At 37.9% G+C, this 19,311-nt stretch overlaps 1 pseudogene across 1 annotated transcript; it reads right to left on the bottom strand.

Moving 5' to 3' along the window:
• Positions 1-9,089: 9,089 nt before the first annotated feature.
• Positions 9,090-17,251, bottom strand: LOC150088128 (stearoyl-CoA desaturase 5-like; annotated as a pseudogene). The gene is made up of 4 exons (XR_016546778.1): positions 17,076-17,251; positions 12,745-12,876; positions 9,837-10,037; positions 9,090-9,565 (listed from the first exon to the last, which is right to left on the bottom strand). The product of XR_016546778.1 is annotated as a stearoyl-CoA desaturase 5-like (transcript).
• Positions 17,252-19,311: the final 2,060 nt, after the last annotated feature.

Below are 19,311 nucleotides of genomic sequence, written 5' to 3'. Positions count from 1 at the left end.
TACTGGGATACCTGTGGCTAGAGGATTCCCCTCCTGCCCTTAGGTCCAATTCCGAGCTCTACCCGCGTCCAAAAAAAAAAAAAAAATTATTTTTAGGCCACCAGAGTAACTAAATTTATCTGCCGCGTTTTGTGTCTTATGTCTGTTAATTGCTTGTGTTCTATGGTCGATTTGTCTGTTTTGCTGGACGAAAAACCCCAGTTTCTGGGGAGAAAACCTTGCTATCAACGACTGAGACCAACTAACTCAGCCACGGAGTGAAAAAAGCCCACTAAACTTCATCGCGTCATCTACGGGATTCGAACCCGGGCCTTTTCCACCCGGTGTGGGGAGGATGGTGACGATACCACTATGCTACACGCTCAGACTCCATCGGCGTCCAGCACGACTCCGTCTCTCGGATAGGTTCCTCCCTCAGCAGATGCTCAACTCAGGCACTTGATGTCGACTTGAACAAATTCGCCGTTGACCGGACATACCGGAAAATAATTATAACTAGCCGCACTAATCAGCAATGACTGATCAGTACCTTGCATCTTTTTCTGTCTGATTGAGCTGGTGCTCTTATCTCGATGTTAAGCCAGCTCGATCAGACCTAACTCTTGTGAGGAGTTCTCTCCTTTGTATTACAATATGTTTTCATTTGTATAGTTACCTTTTTTAAATATGTAAATAATTGTTTGAGTATCCCGGGAGTATCGGGAGGCTATAAACCCCTGGCTTTATGGCCGTGAAGGGCAATAAAGTCTCTCTCATAACGTAACCAAGCAAAACAACGTACACGCCAACACAGGTAGTTGTGTATTATATCTACAAGACAGCGCGTTCTTTGATAACCTAGATGTTTTTGGGATAAAAAAACACGAATAGCTCCGTAACATTTAATTCCACAACATTTAATACGAATGAAGGTCATGAAGATTACTGTATTTAATTACTACTCTTATACTAAATTAAAAAATATAGTTTATTAAGCTGACAGCTACAGTGACGGACAAAAAAAAAAAGTGCATCACCTTAAAAAAAGTAACATTTGTAGTGATACGTATAAGATATTGTTTGATTACAGTCATTTTGTGTGTCGTAAAGCAAAGGTATTGCGTCAGATAATGCTTCTATTGCATAAAACAGTAATTGCAAGGTATTGCACTAGCGTTTCTATAAATACCGCGTTGGAAGGGGTTTCCGTAGCCGAGTGGTCAGGAGCGGGAGTGCAGTAGTACACGCTCTTTGAGTAGACCGGGGTTCAAGTCCCTGACTGCTGAATACGGTCGATCTGCCAACACGCACTGGACCAGGGTGGCAGATTATGGTCTATTTCCCTCGCATGAATTGTTGCGGAGGCTTACATTCTGCAGTGGGTTGATAATGGCTGCCCTTTACCTTTTTTTTTACCTTTTACACCTCGTTAGTATTCTGTTCTGCAGAGGTGTAAGCATGGCGCGATATGTTCAGTTGACACCAAGAAAAAAAAAGGTGTAGCTGTTGCTCTGACTCAGGAAGGGCTTTCTACTAGTTGTTTGGTTTTTAGGATCATCATCATCAGCCATTTTCAATCCACTGCAGGATGAAGGCCTCTCCAGCAACTTTCCAGTTCCTTCTGTTTTGAGCACTGGCCATCCATTTACTACTCAAAAACTCATGAATTTCATCTATCCATCTCCGCCTTTGTCTTCCATGTTTTCTTCTAGCTCCTCTTGGATACCAGTCTGTTATTTTCTTATTCCATCTGTCATCATGTCTTCGAGCTATGTGTCCTGCCCAAGACCATTTTAGTTCTTTAGTTTTGATAAGAATGTCCTTTACTTGAGTTTGCTGCCTAATCCATGTGTTTCTCTTCTTATCTAACAGTCTGATTTCCAATATAATTCGTTCCATTCTTCGCTGTGTAGTTCTCAGCTTCTCTTCCATTCTTTTGGTGAGTGCCCAAGTTTCACTTCCATAAGTCATGGTGGGGAGTATACATTGATTCATTATTTTACGTTTCAGACAAACTGGGATATTGCTCTTCAGTATGTGACTATATTTCCTGAATGCTATCCATCCAAAATTTATTCTTCTCTTGACTTCCAGCCAAGTATCATTATTACAGATAATAACTTGTCCCAGATAAGTATATGACTCCACCTTTTCAATTACTGCTCCTTCAATAATTATTTCCCTTTCTGTGGCATACTTGTTCATCATTACTTTTGTTTTAGCCATATTCATCTTTAGTCCAAAATCCTTACTAACTGTGCATAACTGATTAGGATCATTAGCAACTTTTAGGATCATTAGCAACTAAAGCCATATTGCTCCGGGATATGCGGTGGTTATTCCCTGACCTTTCCGCATCCACCGTATTTGGTGGTGACGGGCTCGAACCCCGTTCTAACCAAGAAGCGTGTGCTACGCACTGCTGCTCCTTCCCACCTGGCTACGGAGGCGCCTTTTCTACTAGTGCTATTCGCTGATAAAATAGGCTGCCACCAGTGAACAGTATCCCGGGTGCTGAAATTACAGCGTGAAACCGGTGATGTGAAGAGAAGACCTGGATCAGGCCGTAAGAGAGTGACTACGCCTTCCCATGATCGATATTTGAAATGGTTAGGCCTTCGTAATCGCCATGCTAGTGCTCCTGATCTAAAACTGGACTTTGAAATGCCCTCTGGTGTTGAAACAAGTGCACAAACTATCGAAAGACTGCTTTCGGAATGTGGTCTGCATGCCTATCGACCCAAGAAGAAGAATTTATTGACCCAACAAATGAGGAAGAAGCGACTTGCTTGGGCTAAAACGCATGTTTCATGGACAAAAGAGCAATGGGACACCGTCATCTTTTCTGACGAATCGAAATTCAACCTGCATGTGGACATGTGTTGTGTCTTATGTACGGCGGCACCTAAACGTTAGTTTAACTCTGCCATGGTACACTGTGATGAGTACAGCACTCTGTGAAATGGCCAGATACAAGTGTGGTGCTATATCTGCAAAGTGTGTGTCTTGTTCTGTTGTTTATGGCCACTTAGATACTAGGGAGCAGCGATCACCAGGCTACTCCCTACTGCTCGTCCACGCCACGAGGAGGCGGGCTACAACAGTACGCGTACTGTCAAATGAAAGTGACCAAATAAGAATCCCGCATTCACTGTAGGAAAAATCAATTCCAGTGGATGCCAGCAAATTCTGTACCGCTGGGTGCCTAACCTGGTGGAACCAGCAGATAAATAAAAATAAAATAATAAAAAATAAAATTAAATTAAATTAAAATAATAATAAAAAATGCAATAAATAAATAATAATAAAGTAAAATAAAATATATATTAAAAAAGCAATGAATGTAAGTAAAAAAAAAAATTATAATAATAAATAAAAATCGCCAAGAATAATGAATTGAGCAGTGGTCATGTAGCTTAGTGATGGGGTGGCAATCAGCAGTAGTCGAGTCGTTAGAGAAATCAGTAGGTAAAGTCTGGTTCCCCTTGTTTCATAATAAAATTTCAGGTAGACTTGGCCAGGGTGACATATGGCAGAATAGAAGACTCAGTGGAACTGATGCCAGGAAGAGAGATAAAAAACATACAGTCAGTGATAGTAGGTGAAATCACAATTCAGTTATAAGGCAGATATCCTGATAGTAGGGAAACCGGTTAGCTGGAGCAGTCTGTTAAAAATTTATTTTGCGAATTCTTGGAAGATTTCAAGAGTTTCCTTATTTGTAATTAAACAGTGTTCATTTCCAGGAGCAAAGTGATGATATGTAGTTGAGATCCGTTGCCGAAGGTTTTGGTGAATCGGGCAAGAGTAAATTACGTTTTTCCAGTCCTCGATGTCACCGCATAAACAAGAATCTGTAGTAGTCAGATTAAACTGTAAGAGTTTCGCATTCAATGATCCATGACCTGTTATTAAGTATAATGTGCAGAGACTCAGGAAGAGCCATTTCTGTACAGTGTTGGAAGAGGTAAATGATATCCTGAAAGAGGCCTCTGAGGTCGGGAAAACTCATGTCTAAGAATATATAAATTCATACACCGACCATGAGATATCAGGTATAAAAGACTTGGTTACATTACCTTTAGTACACAAGGACCACCTGGATTGCCAACAGTTGGTTAGAAGATTCCAGCATTTCTCTTTTTCTTTTTTTTTTTGGTCAACAGTGGGATCGATATTAATATTAAGGAGGGTAATGGGTATTCCTTTCCTAATATAATAGCAGAGACCTTTATAAAGAACATGCAGGTCAGGGGGTAAAGTGCCTGCAATAGCTTGTAGGGCCGGTGTGGAGAGAGTACGACATGATCGAAGCAGCGCAAAGAGAAAAGACCTTTGTTTAGCATCCAGTTGAGATTTTACGGTAAGAAGGCTGGCTTTTTGAAACCAAATACAGGAGGTATATGCCGACCGGGCTAGTCGGGTGGGTAAAGTGCTTGCATGACAACCCAAAGGTCGCGGGTTCGATTCCCACCTCGGGCTTGGATCAAAGTACTGCAAAAACCTTTGGAGGTGCGTTATGGCCACAGAAGCCTATGCGCCAAAAAAAAAAAGGAGGTATATGATAGAACTGGGATAAAGACAGTACGATACAAGATACAGAGAGTATTATTTTTAGTCCATTCTTTCCTAGAAATTCTGAAGAGCATTAATGTAAAGTTCTTAATCTTTTTAGAGAGATGCTGTAAGTGTGATGAGAAGGCCAGAGGTTATCTAGGAGAACACCAAGATGTTTGTGTGGACACTAGAAGAAGTGAGTTTCCTCGATATTTTATTACTGGAGGCCTACCATAATTTAGAGCGGCCCCTGACCAAATCACAGATGCATAGAGCGGTACGGGAATCAAATTTTTTTGGACGTAATCCAAGATGAACTCTCGAGGCCTAAGGACCAACCAACTCCTGTCGGATTGTCCAGAGAGCAGCAAGAGTGTTTACTGCCTTGCCATTTTGAGGTGGCCTTTGAAGGTTAGTCTGTCATCCTACTTCAACCCCAAATCGGTATGAGAGTTTACCTTTTCAATGACGGTCCCGTTGATTTTCAGTGTAATTTCATTCGTTGTGTTCCTTTTGTGAATGTAACATAATACTATTACGTTAACTTGTCATTTCAGTTTGTACACGTAAATGCAATAAAATGTATTGGTCGTCATGATTGCTCTTTGCATGATTTCTCATATTTCCATTAATTACGCATTTTACCTTTTGGGAAGATATTTATGGAAATTAGGTATATCAGGTGAGTCTTTTTATTGGATTTCATTCGCAGAGTGATATATCCCATCTAACAAATGCATTTCGATCATTTCTGCAATCCACAATGCAGATTTGCAAAATTCACAAGTGATGCGGTTTTTTTGTTCGCCACTGTAAATTTAATAATAAATTATATTATTAATGTCACGTGGTAGAAGAGTGGTTATTAAATGTAGTAATTAATCTCCATGGAAAACAACCACATAACGTCCTTCCCCAACTATTACAATGAAGGTCAGTTAATATGAATAAACAAATTTGTCTTAAAAACATATAACGTAAATTAATGACATAAGTCAACGAAGTTAATAAAGTTAAAATAAAAAATATAAAAAACAGGTTATAAACAGCATTACTAAACCGCACCATAAAACGCTTTAGAAATGCGCTTTTAAGCAGGCACTATCTTTAATGTCTTTAATGCAAACAAAATAACGGTGAAAAAAAAAGTCCACTGTCGTACCTACTATAATGTTTTGTTTTAAACGCGGCCACTAGAGGGCATTAAAATTATTCTAGACAACGCACACCATAAATTTACAAAGGACCACATTGAAAATTTTATTCATTATTTGTAGTAACGTAGTTATTCTACCTGCCAGTTATAAAATTATCCATATTCTGAAACTTTGCATTGACAATTTTTGTTATTTTAATTAATGAATTGTAATTTAATGAAGTGTGATACTGAAATAAATATAAAAATGTTATTGCATATAATAGCATTTTGGTGCATATTTTCGTATATTTTATTATTTATTTTCATATATATTTTATCCTAGTTTAGTACATTGTTTCCGATGTCTAGTTATCATCAGTGACTTTTATGGTATATAACATCAAAGCAAAACACAGGACATAGTTCATGACATAGTAATTCCTGTGTACAAATCACAGCCTTTTAAATGTAACATTCTGCTGTACACTAAGTTGTCTAATATATTCGAGTCCTTGAGGTTGGCACACTGGTATGGCCACTATTTTTTTCACATTCCATTGTGGAAGGACAGTGATGTATTTAATAAAACTTGCAAGTGTCGTTCTTCCAAGCGAGTCTCTGGAAACACTCCATTTCAGCTGTGGATTTCATGATGGAACTGTTGTGTGCCCTTCCCAACGTTAAATATATACTGCATATCTACTATAGTTTGAGCGAACCGGCTTCATCAACATTGGTATTACAGTTTGAGCGAACCGGCTCCATCACCTCTGTGCATCTAATTCAAACATCTATTGGTTTTTTTTCCCTCTCATATGCATTCAGAAATAAACGATTTTAATGTTTGCAGCTGTAAAACATTTGGAGGATGGTCCAATTTAAAACCATCGGAGTCTATCTCCCTTTGATTGATTTTAAGCTAGTTATCATCTGGGCTGTTTTTGTCACATTTAGGCTGGAATTATTGAATTCCATGTTACAATCAGACTAAGTGTATCATTTAGTATTGCGATTTATAATTTTAAATTTGCCAAATCAGCCGCTTTTTTATTAAAGGGCAAGTTGTTCCTGATCATCGGTTTAGTCTACAAATGGCATCGTTATACTTCTGAAAGTAAAGTAAGCCGATTTTATCTGAATTAATTAACAATTGTGAATCGAATTTGTGAATCAATTCACAGTTCACTCTTCACTAGGGGTGTTTAGCCAGCTTCACCTGTATAACAAATCGTACTCAATTCCGTCATCGATTGGCTAATATGTCCCACTAAGTGGGCCAAGGGATAAAGGTCACGATGTTTGTTGGTATTAAAAGTGCCGTAGACAGTATAACTGTCAGTGATATTTCATCTCATAGTGTTATGCTTTCTTTCGACCAAATATTTTCTGGCTTTCAAACCTTCCATGGTTGGCGTAGCAATTTGTTTAACAACTTTCCATATAAGTAACCGCTCAATTTACTATCTTTACATTTTCTGTAATACAAGTTGATTTTTTGTCAACAAGTTTCGTTTCTTCTGAATTCCCAGCATAATAAAAAAAATATTATTATTTATTTTATTATTATTTTTCATACCCATCATTTGAGTGGCTAGGATTTTCTCTTTTTCACTGCCGTGAAGAGACAGGATTTTATTTTATTTATTTTTAATTTCTTTATTCATTTTTATCGTTTAGTTTTTTATTTCAATTATATTGACTTAAATATTTAGTTTCCTTTGCTGGCCATTATCCTTATGCTCGAGGCGAGATTTGGGTGGTGCCCAGGTTTGATCTCCTTGGGTACGGAATTACTGATATCTACTGTTCTTGCACTCCTCCAGTGGATGCGGGATATTTGATTTTTTGATTGATTCCAATCTCGTTTCGGATCATCAGTACGAGATATCGAGGTCCGCCAAGGTTCATACTTAGTGGCCTACCTCCTGTGGTAGAGGCACTGGGAAAGCTTTCCAGGTGATCGCTTTCCTGGTGGCAAAGTTGCCAGAAACAACACACACAGTAAAAACGGTAGTATTACACGCATTTCTTTCCTTATACAAAGATCTGTATTCGTAACAGTGTACCAAAGCAGAGTTTAACTGATCGGATGCCACCATACATTGATCTATACATATATTCATGATTTCGCAGCTATCAAATGATCCGCGCTATTAGAATGGTGCAAAGAGTTACTCATAAGAAAATAGTCTGCTGTTTGAATTAAAATTGCAGAAGTGCAATTGAAGAAATTGCAGAAACCCTGGAGCCAGCCAAAAAAAATAAAATAAATACTTGTCCATTTTGAACAAAATTTTAATTGAACTCAGCATCCATAGGAAAGTGAAGACACAATCTTAATTACATTTATCATAAAGTTCTGTTTCCACACCGGCACTACCACAAAGGTCAAAAGTCTGCAACTAATCCTTTTCATAAGAATACAACCAACAACCGTATTTAGCCATCACATGAGTTCGAAGGTTCTATTCTGAGCTAATCGGCAATCTATTTACATTGACTTATATTCAATATCACTTTCCTAATGTATTGAACATTAACAATCATAAAAAGCTGTTATTAGCTTTTTATGATTGTGGTGTGTATATATATATATCAGTTTATTTATTCCCTTCCCCAACTCAAGCATCTAGGTTTGTATATAGTCTACACCTTGCCATTGTGGTGTCTTACAGTCAAGAAAATTTACCCAATGATTAATTATCTTGAGGTTTTTTTAAAATTTATATATGTAATTATCTTTAAATTCGTGGTTCATAATCCTAGATGTCCATTCACGAACCTATCTATTAAAACAGGTATTGCAATCCCCAACTGCCAGATTTGATCTGCCTACCTTTTCCTTCACTTTTCTATATTCTTTTTATTACTCATTATTTATGACCAGCATTATGAACTCCTAACGAGAAGCTATATTCTTCCGATATTTTTCTATTTTTTCGCTCTTTATTTTCTTTATTTGCTTTTCTATACTGCATAGTGTTTACCACGAATTTAATTAAACATTAACAACACTCACTTATTATTTCTGTTGCCTTCTACAAATTATTGATTCTCCTAGTTTTCTCTCCCTGAGGTTGTTATAGTCGTCTCAGTATAGGTATTAATAACTTCCTACGTTATTAGATATATGTTTAACGTTGGAAACAGTAAGTTCCTTTTATTGTTTTAGCTTACTTTTACTTTACGCTTTTATTATAAATAAATTAAAAATCCAGTTATGTTCCATCTACTTGAGTAACGTTTACGTCAGAAACACGGTTCGTCTTTCCTCGCAATTCCCAGGGTGTGTACAATATGACAACATGTTATTTATATAAAATTGTTATTAAATTCATGACTCAAGGATATCGTACTTTTATTGATGAGAATTCCTGAGGCCTACAACCAGTAAATTTAACAATTAACCCAGTATCGTAGCAATAAAAATTGTTGAATTCAACCGCTAATTTGAATGGAATGTACAGTTAACCCGAATACAAACGACTATTCTTCAGTTTACTCCTTTGAATAATATCAGCAGAAGTCGATTTCAGATCATAAGCGAGGCCAACAGCCGACATCATATCAAGGAACGCCGTTGTTGGATTCAAAATCCATCCAAATTCACTAGTGGAATAGTCCCAAGGAAATGCATGGTGGTAATTGTGAAATCCTTCTCCTAAAGCAAAGAAAGCTGCAATGGGGCTTTCTCGGGCTTCTGTATTCATTTCGTAAGGCCGATTTCCGTACATATGAGCAACGCTGTTTATTGTCCACGTGATATGTAGAATCAAACAGTAACGTCCTAAAGCTCCGAGAAAGAATCCATTCCAATACGTTTCTCCCCATAACCAATTAGGCAACATCGTTGGCAAATAAAATCCAAAGAACAGAAACAATATGTAATATCTGAAAATAAAAGATAAGACACCAATTAAAATTATACTACAAAATAAAGAAAACAATCATTTACTACCCCTATAAAGGAGGTTCCCCACAAGGGGGATTACCTCAGCTGGTCACACCGCCGGTAACCAAGTATAATCTAGATCAGGGTTCTTCTTATCATAGTTCTTACTTTGCCTCTGACATCTAGTAATTTGTGACATTCTACCCGGAAAATCATCAAAATGGCAATAATATAAAACTTCTTTTATACGTTTACAAAACATTTTCATACCTTTTCTGGAATCTGATAATTGGATCGGCCAAGATATCTTCCATCCCCACTGTTTTTCCTTTAATTTTTACATCTGGATGTTTTCTCATCATCAGCCATCCCATGTGCGCGAAAAATAAACCTCGCTTTATAGTGTAGGGATCTGCGTTTGTCTCCGTGAATTTATGAACTCTGATCCCTGCACCAATCGTATATACTATTCTAGTAAAAAAAAATAATGTTTAATAAAAATTACTTATTAATTTATATATTAAATTAACATTATTGACCGAACATAAAATTTAAAAAAAATCGTACAAAAAATTGAATTAAAAATGTCACTCTTTGCAATGCGGATGATCACTCTGTAGTTAAAGATGCTGTTCCACTTTCTTTTGTTGTCGCCTTTCACATCACCCTTCCCCTCTCGTAATACGGACTAACCTTAATGCGAGGCATTTGTCTTTGCCTGTATAACGTGTGACTTCACAAGTCAATCTACTTGTTATGCTGACCGAAAAAGCTGGAACAATCCTGCATTCTCTGCCTGAGCTCGGCTGACTGCAGGATCGACTGAGGACTTCTAAACTCCAATCGCAGAAGGGACTCAAACCCAGACCTCTATCTCTAAATAACTGACAATCAACAATCTATCGTGCCGACTAAGCTTCTACGAAATTATACTACAGAGATATATTCTTTTAATAGCGCTTTTCGGTGTTTATTCATCGTGCACTATTAAAAATTAATGCTAGTACGCTCTCTGGTTGCGCTAAATATTGCTTTTGCATGTTGACATTTGAAAATTTAATTAACATTTATTGTCGTTGTATGAATAAATAATCTACAATTTAGCCAACTAAATACATCTCATATCACATATTTCCTCCTTAGTGTAAAGATAACTGTTGATTTTTAGTATAATTTTATTCTCTGAATACAGAAAATTGTCACGTCTTATAAAAGCAGTTATATTAAGGTTTTCTTTCTGTCCAGTGTATATAACTTTTGATCTTTGTTTAGTAACTCTCTGGTATGTTGCAGGAATAATTACTATTTCATGGGGGTTTAACTTGATTGTAAACTGGTTATACGGGACAAACTGGGATTAATGGACCAACGGTCCATTAATTTCGGTTTACAAATTAAACCCCATTATTCGTAGTTTGCAACTAAATTATCTCCCCAGTTGATATTATTCCTACATCTGTTAATAAATATCTGTTACACTGGAATAAGAATCATAGAAACAGGTGCATGGTGATTGCTTTCACTTATACATTAATAGGGATTGATCCCTGTTGAGTGCCAATCAATGTATACAGGTAGTAATTTGCAGGAGATAAATTTAAATATTAATTGTGTTCGATATGTTAATGTTAGTTTTAATATCCTATTACCCTTCATCACTATTAGCAATTGGTATATTAGAAATTCTGTACTTATCGACAAAATTTACAGAAAAAGTATAAAACGTGGTATAACTCGTGCAGCTTGCGATGAAGCGGGACAAAATTTGGTGTGGTGGTGTACCACAGAATGACGATGAAATGAGGAGACAGCGGGAAACTTTGGACAGGTATATGGGACACTTATAGGGATTCTATAAGAATTACCAAAAAGGCCACATTACAGAAGTCGATGCAAGATGCTCTAAAATATGGTCATATGACAACAGTATGCCCTATGATCCAACTCCAACGGCTAAACAGGCCTGACAACGGTGAACCTGACACGGTTCACTTGATATAAGAGTATCTACAAGATTCTGTGGCAACAAATCTCATTCTTCCACGCAGACCTTAGCTCACCAACTGTGAATGCGGTACAGCCAATAGTTCTATTTTGTAGAAATCTTTCTGGGTGTCTTGTCTGTAGTGCTTCGAGCTGCAGAAAGCTGAGGCATCGATATAAAGCTGAGGTATCGAAATATGGTCCGACCGTATTTGCCGGAAACACTGTTCCTAGGTATCGCAGGTTTTGTAGTGAAGATCGTGAACAAGGTGTTGCACTGCACGAGTTCGTTGGATAGTCCGAGACTTTCTCGTCACTTCCCAGATGTCGGGTGAATCCATTCGGCCACAAAGGAGTTGAGCCAGTGTGTGCAGTTTCCTCTCCTTGATGGTTTTCCACCGTTTCAGGCCGAAGTTCGCATAGAATACGCTCCGAGATGTGGTCAAAGGGTGGCCCATCATTCTGCTTAACCATCTCAGGAGCCAGTACTGTCTCAAAGAATCTCTTGAGTTGAACAGGAGAGGCCCCTGACCAAAGCACAGATGCATAGATCGGCGGGGATCAAATTTCTTTGGACGTAATCAAAGATGAACTTTCGAGGCGTAAGACCGACCAGCTCCTGTTGGGTTGCCCAGAAAGTAGCAAATGTTTTCGGCCTGGCCATTTTGAGGTGGTCTTTGATGGTTAGTCTGTCATCTTACTTCAACCCCAAATCGGTGTGAAAGTTTACCTTTTCAATGAGGGTCCCGTTGATTTTCAGTGTAATTTCATTCTTTGTGTTCCTTTTTGTGAAGGTAACATAATACTATTACGTTAACTTGTTATTTCAGTTTGTACACGTAAATGCAATAAAATGTATGTTTGGTTGTCATGATTGCCCTTTGCATGAGTTCTCATATTTCCATTAATTACGCATTTTATCCTTTGGGAAGATATTTAAGGAAAATAGGTATATCAGGTGGAGTCTTTTTATTGGAGTTCATTCAGAGATATATCCCATCTAACAAATGCATTTCGAAAATTTCAACCCACAAGGCAGTGCAAAACACATTACAGTATTTGCAAAATTCGCAATATATATATATATGAGAAAGAGATATTGCTCTTAACATTTACATAAGTACAAAGTATTACAATGATTATTGAATCATGAAGCATCTTTAAAATTAGTATGAAATAAAAAAGACATTCTTACCTGCCCAGCAATGCAATCAAGAATCATCAGTAGAGCTCTTAAGAGGGAATTTGGCCTTGTACGTTCGATGACTCCACAGACGATGTGCACTTGCTGTAACCCCAAGTAATCCCAAATATCCATAAACAAGTCCTAAGTTAAATAGAGTATTGAATGAGCAATTTTGAACAACCCCAAATTTGAACAAATGTAATACAGATTTATGAATTTTGAAGGATTTGGGGAAATCTTATAATTAATTATTACTGTTCTATGTTTCCATAAGCCCTGTGGATTGAATTATAATAATATGTATTCAAGCTTTTTGCATATTTATATTACTAAATATCCAACTTACTCTTAAATCACTTAAATATCGATCTAACATTGTCTATTTTATTGAATGACGTATAATTTGTCAACTGTCGTTTACAGCAGAGAACTTCCAATACAAGATTTAAACAGAATCTCCGTGAGGAAGCCCTCGTGGAAAGCACAGTTTCGGAAGGATCGCCGTCCTTCCCACACCGGCTGGAAAAGACCAGAGTTCAAATCCTGTCGATTACGGAAGGAATTTCTAGGGGTCTTTTTCACAACTTGGTTGAGTCAGTCAGTCTCAGGCGAGGGTAGCACGGTTTTTTTCTCCAGGAATCTTTTTCGTTCAACAAAAAACAGAAAATCGACCTCAGAACACATGCAATTTACAGACAATGTACACGGAGCAACATGACCTTAGTTGCCAATGCTCCAAAAACCCAACAGAATGAGATGTATTTGGGCCACTACCGAAAAGATGGCTTTAAGATTGGGAAGTAATTATGATAAAAGCGAGGATGAGTGTGCTGAAATTACACGTTCAAAAATTCCCTAAACATTTTCAATAGGACTAGATTCAGAAGGCTTGGGAAGATGACGAAAACTGTTTCTGGTACGTTAATCCACATGAACAGTATCTCACTTCGATGACTGGTGTCATTAGCATCCTGAAAAGAACTATCATCGCAAAGGATAAAAGTTATCGGAAGTACCTAGTCGTTTGAAGTTCCCAGAAAATCGTGTGAGGTCTAGCACAATACATTGTCAGGAACACATGAAATGATGAAAGAAGCATAAGTTCGGTGACACCTTCAAGGGGCTCTCTTCCACCTGAACCCATATTCGAATTCAAACAGGGGCTTGATATCCAACCATTTGTGACGGATTGAGTCAGGATAAAAACACTTGACTCCGCATTTAAACAACGGAAATGTTGTAGGCCGGAGTGAGATGATCGACTTGAGCAGCAGGGGTGCCACATTCATTGATTTCCTTCCAACGAGCTGATGGTCTTTCAGAATGTTCTATCATGCTCATTCCTGTTTTCCAGTCTTGTTTTACCTCAACCGTAAACCTCCGCGGAATAGTGCCATACAACTCCTTCCTTGGTTCGTCCCTCAGGTGTGATAAAACGACCGAGCGACGCTCCCTTACGTAGTCCTTTGCCTCCACTCCCGGCGCAGGAGGGGGAGTTGACTCCTGGTCTCCCCACACCTCGCCGCTCCTCTTTTCCCTCTGGTGGGGCATGGGCCTGCTCCACTGATTTGGGGATAATCTTCTCTATGGACTCTGTCTTTTTGCCCCAGGCTTCAGTCTCTCTCACTTACAACTAATAGTGTCCGAATCATTTCTAAATTGCTTGAGTTCTACACTCAAAAACTTAATAACATCAATTCGCATAAATAGTACTCCTTTTAGCTGACCCCCTTCTCTAACGGGTTTTTTTTTAGCCACTGAAATCTCAGAAATTTAGATGGCAGCACTGGCTGCCATGATACGGAGGTGGTCCTCAGTAGGAGATATGACCACCACTGATGTCGATGCAGGCTTTGCACCGCCTGTTCATACTTAGAACAATGTTGTTGGTAAGTTCTTGCGGTAACATCGTCCATTCCTCTGTCAGTGCCATCTTCAGCTGGTAAACATTTTCTGGTGGGTGTGGACGTGCCGCTAGGCGTCTCCCCAGAGTGTCCCATATGTGTTCAATGGGATATAGATCGATGGAACAGGCAGGCCAATTCATACGAACAGTATCCTCACGTTCCAAAAGCATATCAACAGCTGCAGTGCGATGGGCTGTGGCGTTATCATCCATAAACACAAACTCGGGCCAATGGCATCTTGGAACAGACACACGTGGGGAAGAATTACCTCAGTACAGTAGCATGCACCAGTTACAGTACCGCCTTCCAGTATCTGGAGTTGTGTACGTCCATCCAAAATAACGCCTCCCCAGACTAGAACACCTTGACCGCCATATCGATCCCTTTCAGTGATGTTTGCGTGGTGATACCGTGTACCAATCTCTCGCCAGATTGGCTGACGTCCAGAATCGCTGCTGAGACTGACTGAATCTACTCTCATCAGTAAAGAGTACCTTATCCCATTGCACTGCTGTCCAGTCCTTATGTTCGATGAACCATTGTAAACAATGTCTCCGATGGGCAGTACGCGGTGTTAAAGGGACACAGCGTACTGGCCATCGGGCAAACAGTCCACCTTTGTGGAGTCGCCTGGCCACAGTAAACCGCAATATCCTGCGTACTGTGCAACTGGTTAGCAATGGATCTCACTGTCTGGTATCGGTCCCTCTTGGCCCGTAGGAGTATATAGCGGTCATCATTGGGCGTAGTGTTTTGTGGACGACCACTACTGGTCCTTCAAACAGCTGTACCTGTCGTTCTGAAGGCCGACCACGCACGTGAGATGATGCTATGTGCGATACCGAACACTGCAGCCACACTCCTCGCACTTCGACCTTTCTCGAGCTTCCCAATTATTCGACCCCGGGTAAAGTCATCCAGATGTTGTCTACTGGCCATTTCGTTGTCTGTAGCGCTGTATGAAACCAATCTAACGTCTGTAACAAAAGTGTTCGCCATTCGGTAATTTGCACGTATCTGCTAAACTGTTGCTGCATTTATCTGTTTATGTGAGCCCTCTCATCACGATTCAAATTTTTGCATGTGCACCAGCTTTCTGCTGAACGGCCACAGTTATGTAAATCGCCACAGGCTACTTCGTTTGATTTTGTAGTTGTAATCTTTAGAAATACTGTTGGTACTTAAGTTTTGCTCACGAGTGTATGTAAGTATGACCTTACATACACACCAGTGTACATATGTAAAGGCTCATAGCCTATAAGCATATAAAATATGCTCTGTAAGCAATTGAGTGATAGTCCTTTAAAAAAAAAAAAAGAACATTCCTGTTGTATTAGGCAAGTTAGTTACTAGGGTTGAGACAATTTGTGTTATGTTAATGATTATGAATAACGAAAGTGTGGTACAGGGGTAAATAAAGCGAAAGTTATAGAATAAAGGAATTAGTAAAAAAATTATATTTATAAGGGTAGTACTGTAAGGATATGTTAACCTATATCATTAAATTAGGCCAGGTGACAACACAAGATAACATACCAGTTGAGGTGTAAAGAGAAAGAAACTTTATTAATAAAGAAACCGCATGAGTAAAGAAGGATGACTAAGATGATAACTAGAGAATAACTAAGGTGGAATGAGTGATTTGTAGTAAATATTACTGATGTAAGACGATACCAGTTGTAATAAATTTCATGGGTTAAAAGCTAAGAGATATAGCAAAATAAATGGACAGAGTAATAAGAGTTGAAATGAGTTTACTGATGTAAATAAAAATTGACAATGTAAGAGTACTCATTGAGTACTCATCGAGGATTCATATTTAGTAAGATACAGCTGATACAAACTGATGTTAATAATTTGTAAATTGAGAATAGTTGATGAGGGAGAGGTAGTTTAATGTACTTTAGTAGGGTTCAAATATAAGCCGCCGTAGCCTAGTGGTCAGGCGCGCGGGTGCCTAAGTACACGTGCCTTGAGTGACAGGGATTCAAGCCCGTGACTACTGAATACGGTGCTGTTTCTTGTATTCAATCTGTCATGCGAACTCCTCTGACCGTTTGGTCATCCCGGAGTATAAACAGAAAATTTATTTATAAGGAAATTGGTATGCTTGTATGTAATTTGTTTTCTTATGTAAATACTGTATATAAATGTTCATTAAAGGTTTGTAAATTTATTGAAAAAATGTCTTTAATGTTCTGCTAACACCCGCTTTACACACCCTAGAATCTAGAGTTTTCTGTGAATGGCAGTCAGATTTGCATTTGTGGGGTGGGATTGTGACTTCAGTAGAGTGAGATGTGCATTACCTTTAAAAATGTAGCACTTCGTAGATTATTTGCTAGGCTATTATATAACTACTGCCAATGGATTTGAGAAAGAAAATTTAATCTAATTTATAAATTTAAAAATAAACTAATACAATTAAGTTACCTAATGCTGTTGTTTGCCACATAGCACTTTTCACTGATAAATAGACAGCATACACCAGACTTATATGAAGTATGCATGTATGTAACAACATTTGGAAACCACAATATCTCAAGTTTCTGAACCTTTCCGACACAAACATTTTCTTTCATAGTCTGACTGGCTGGAATATTTGTTTGTACCGACATTGTTTATCTGTAAATGATATGCATTATATAAGGATTAACAGAATACAATAGTGACCAACAGTTAATTACAAACCTGAGTTTTTAAATAAACTTCAGCACTTTTTAAATAATATTTTATGAGTAGTTTAATGTTTTAAATAAGAATGTGACTTCTGTACAGAATATTTATTTAAGTTAGCTCTTTCTGTAGAACGAGAAATGATATTTGGAAGGTTCGTAATCGCAGTAATAGATGGCCATTTGCAGGATAATAATAATTCAACGCCAAGAATGATAATTTCAAAGTTAGTTTCTTTCAGAAAGATAAAATGTGGCTGAAGTTAATTTTGACATCGCAGACAATACAGAAAGTTTAAGTAGCGCAATGGCCAATTTTGAATTAGTTACATTATCTAAATTTTGAGCAGAATTATATAGAAAAAACTCTATAAATCTACTTATGTAGTTCACAAATTAGTTTAGCTTCAACAGTTTCAGTGTTCAGTTTACGAAATTTCTTAAAAAATTACCTTTGGTACAGCAGTCTTACTTTATCTAAACGAGCTTGCTGTTTCAGGAATTTTCCTCCCTAGCGCTGTCAGTTCATATTTTATATGTTGGTTAAAATTGTTAAAGTAAAAGAAAAAGTAATTTAAAAATGAGGAAACTATTCAGCAGTTTCCTCGTTGAATAAGATTTATATGACGATACAGAATATGACATAGGGAATTGCTAAATTACTGTATTATTATTCTTAAGAAGAATTCTCAGAATTAAAATCGATTTAATTTGTTTTTACATGCAAAATTACGTTAGATTAATCTTTAATATACTTCGAATTTTTCTTAAGTCAGTAGTACTCAATTAAGGATTAGATGAGGGAAATTTTTTCAAGATTATAGAAAGTCTTATCTCAAGCTCGCTAATAACGTGCCAATTTTCCTTGTTTTGTGTATTTATCCTGAATAAATGAAGGTATGAGCTATTCCAAAGTATATGAAATCGAGGAAATGCTGTTCAGCGATTTTCCTGTTGACTCATGTCAATGTAAGCAAAAGTAGTAAGGATTATTTGAATTATCCTTTGTTCTTTAAGAAACAAAGGATAATTCAAATAATTACATTACTTTGTAATTACATAGTTACATTACATACATAGTTACATTGACATTGATTAACTATCCTTTGTTTCTGAAAGAAACAAAGGATAGTTAATCTAAGATAGCGATATAGAAAGGACTATTAAATACATAGGAAACAGTTTCATGAATCTGAAGTACCAGTTAAGCCATCAAACGCGAACATTTTATAGATATCGGACAGACGGTGTCACTCAGATATAAGGAATGCACAGTGTGAATATGGAGTGTACAATGTGTGTAGAAAAGACAAAATAATTAGTCATTTATTAGAGTTACCTGAGATCAACGTCGTCCAACATGTGCATTATGTCCATAAGTCGTGTGTGTGTGTGTGTGTGTGTGTGTGTTCTCTGGTGAGTTTGCCTGTTTTGTTTGACGAAAAACTTAAGTTTGTCATGGGCCCCAACATTTTTACGGCATATTAAAAATACAAAGATGGTTGTCAACTCAAGCGAAAATTTGCATCGTTTTGAAGCAGATACATAAAATTTCCTTGCAGAGTTCGTGGCCATGTATGAGATATGTTTTCGCAACTTTTAGTCCCAGATAAAATCTGCAGCCATTATCAGTCCGCTGCAGGATGGAAGCCTCTTCAACAATTCATGTTGAGAGAAAATGGACCATAATCTGCCACGCTGGTCCAGTGTGGGTTGGCAGATCGACCGTATTTAGCAGTCAAGGACTTGAATCCCGGTCTACTCAATGAGTGTTACTGCACTATTGCTCATGGCCACTCGGCTATGTCTGTGCGAGTAGCACATTGGTTTCGTCACCGTCCTCCCCACACCGGTGGAAAAGGCCCGGGTTCGAATCCAGTCGATAATGCGAGGAACTTTAATGGGCTTTTTTCACTCCTTGGTTGAATTAGACAGTCTAAGGCGTAGATAGCAAGATCTCCCGACCCCAGAAACAGATTTTTACGTCCAGCAAG

The sequence above is a fragment of the Mastigoproctus giganteus genome, chromosome 3 (assembly GCF_048544385.1).
Source record: "Mastigoproctus giganteus isolate SK-2022 chromosome 3, ASM4854438v1, whole genome shotgun sequence".
Lineage (NCBI taxonomy): Eukaryota > Metazoa > Arthropoda > Arachnida > Uropygi > Thelyphonidae > Mastigoproctus > Mastigoproctus giganteus.
Note: the sequence above shows the minus strand (reverse complement) of the source record. Positions and strands in the feature narration are given on the sequence as shown.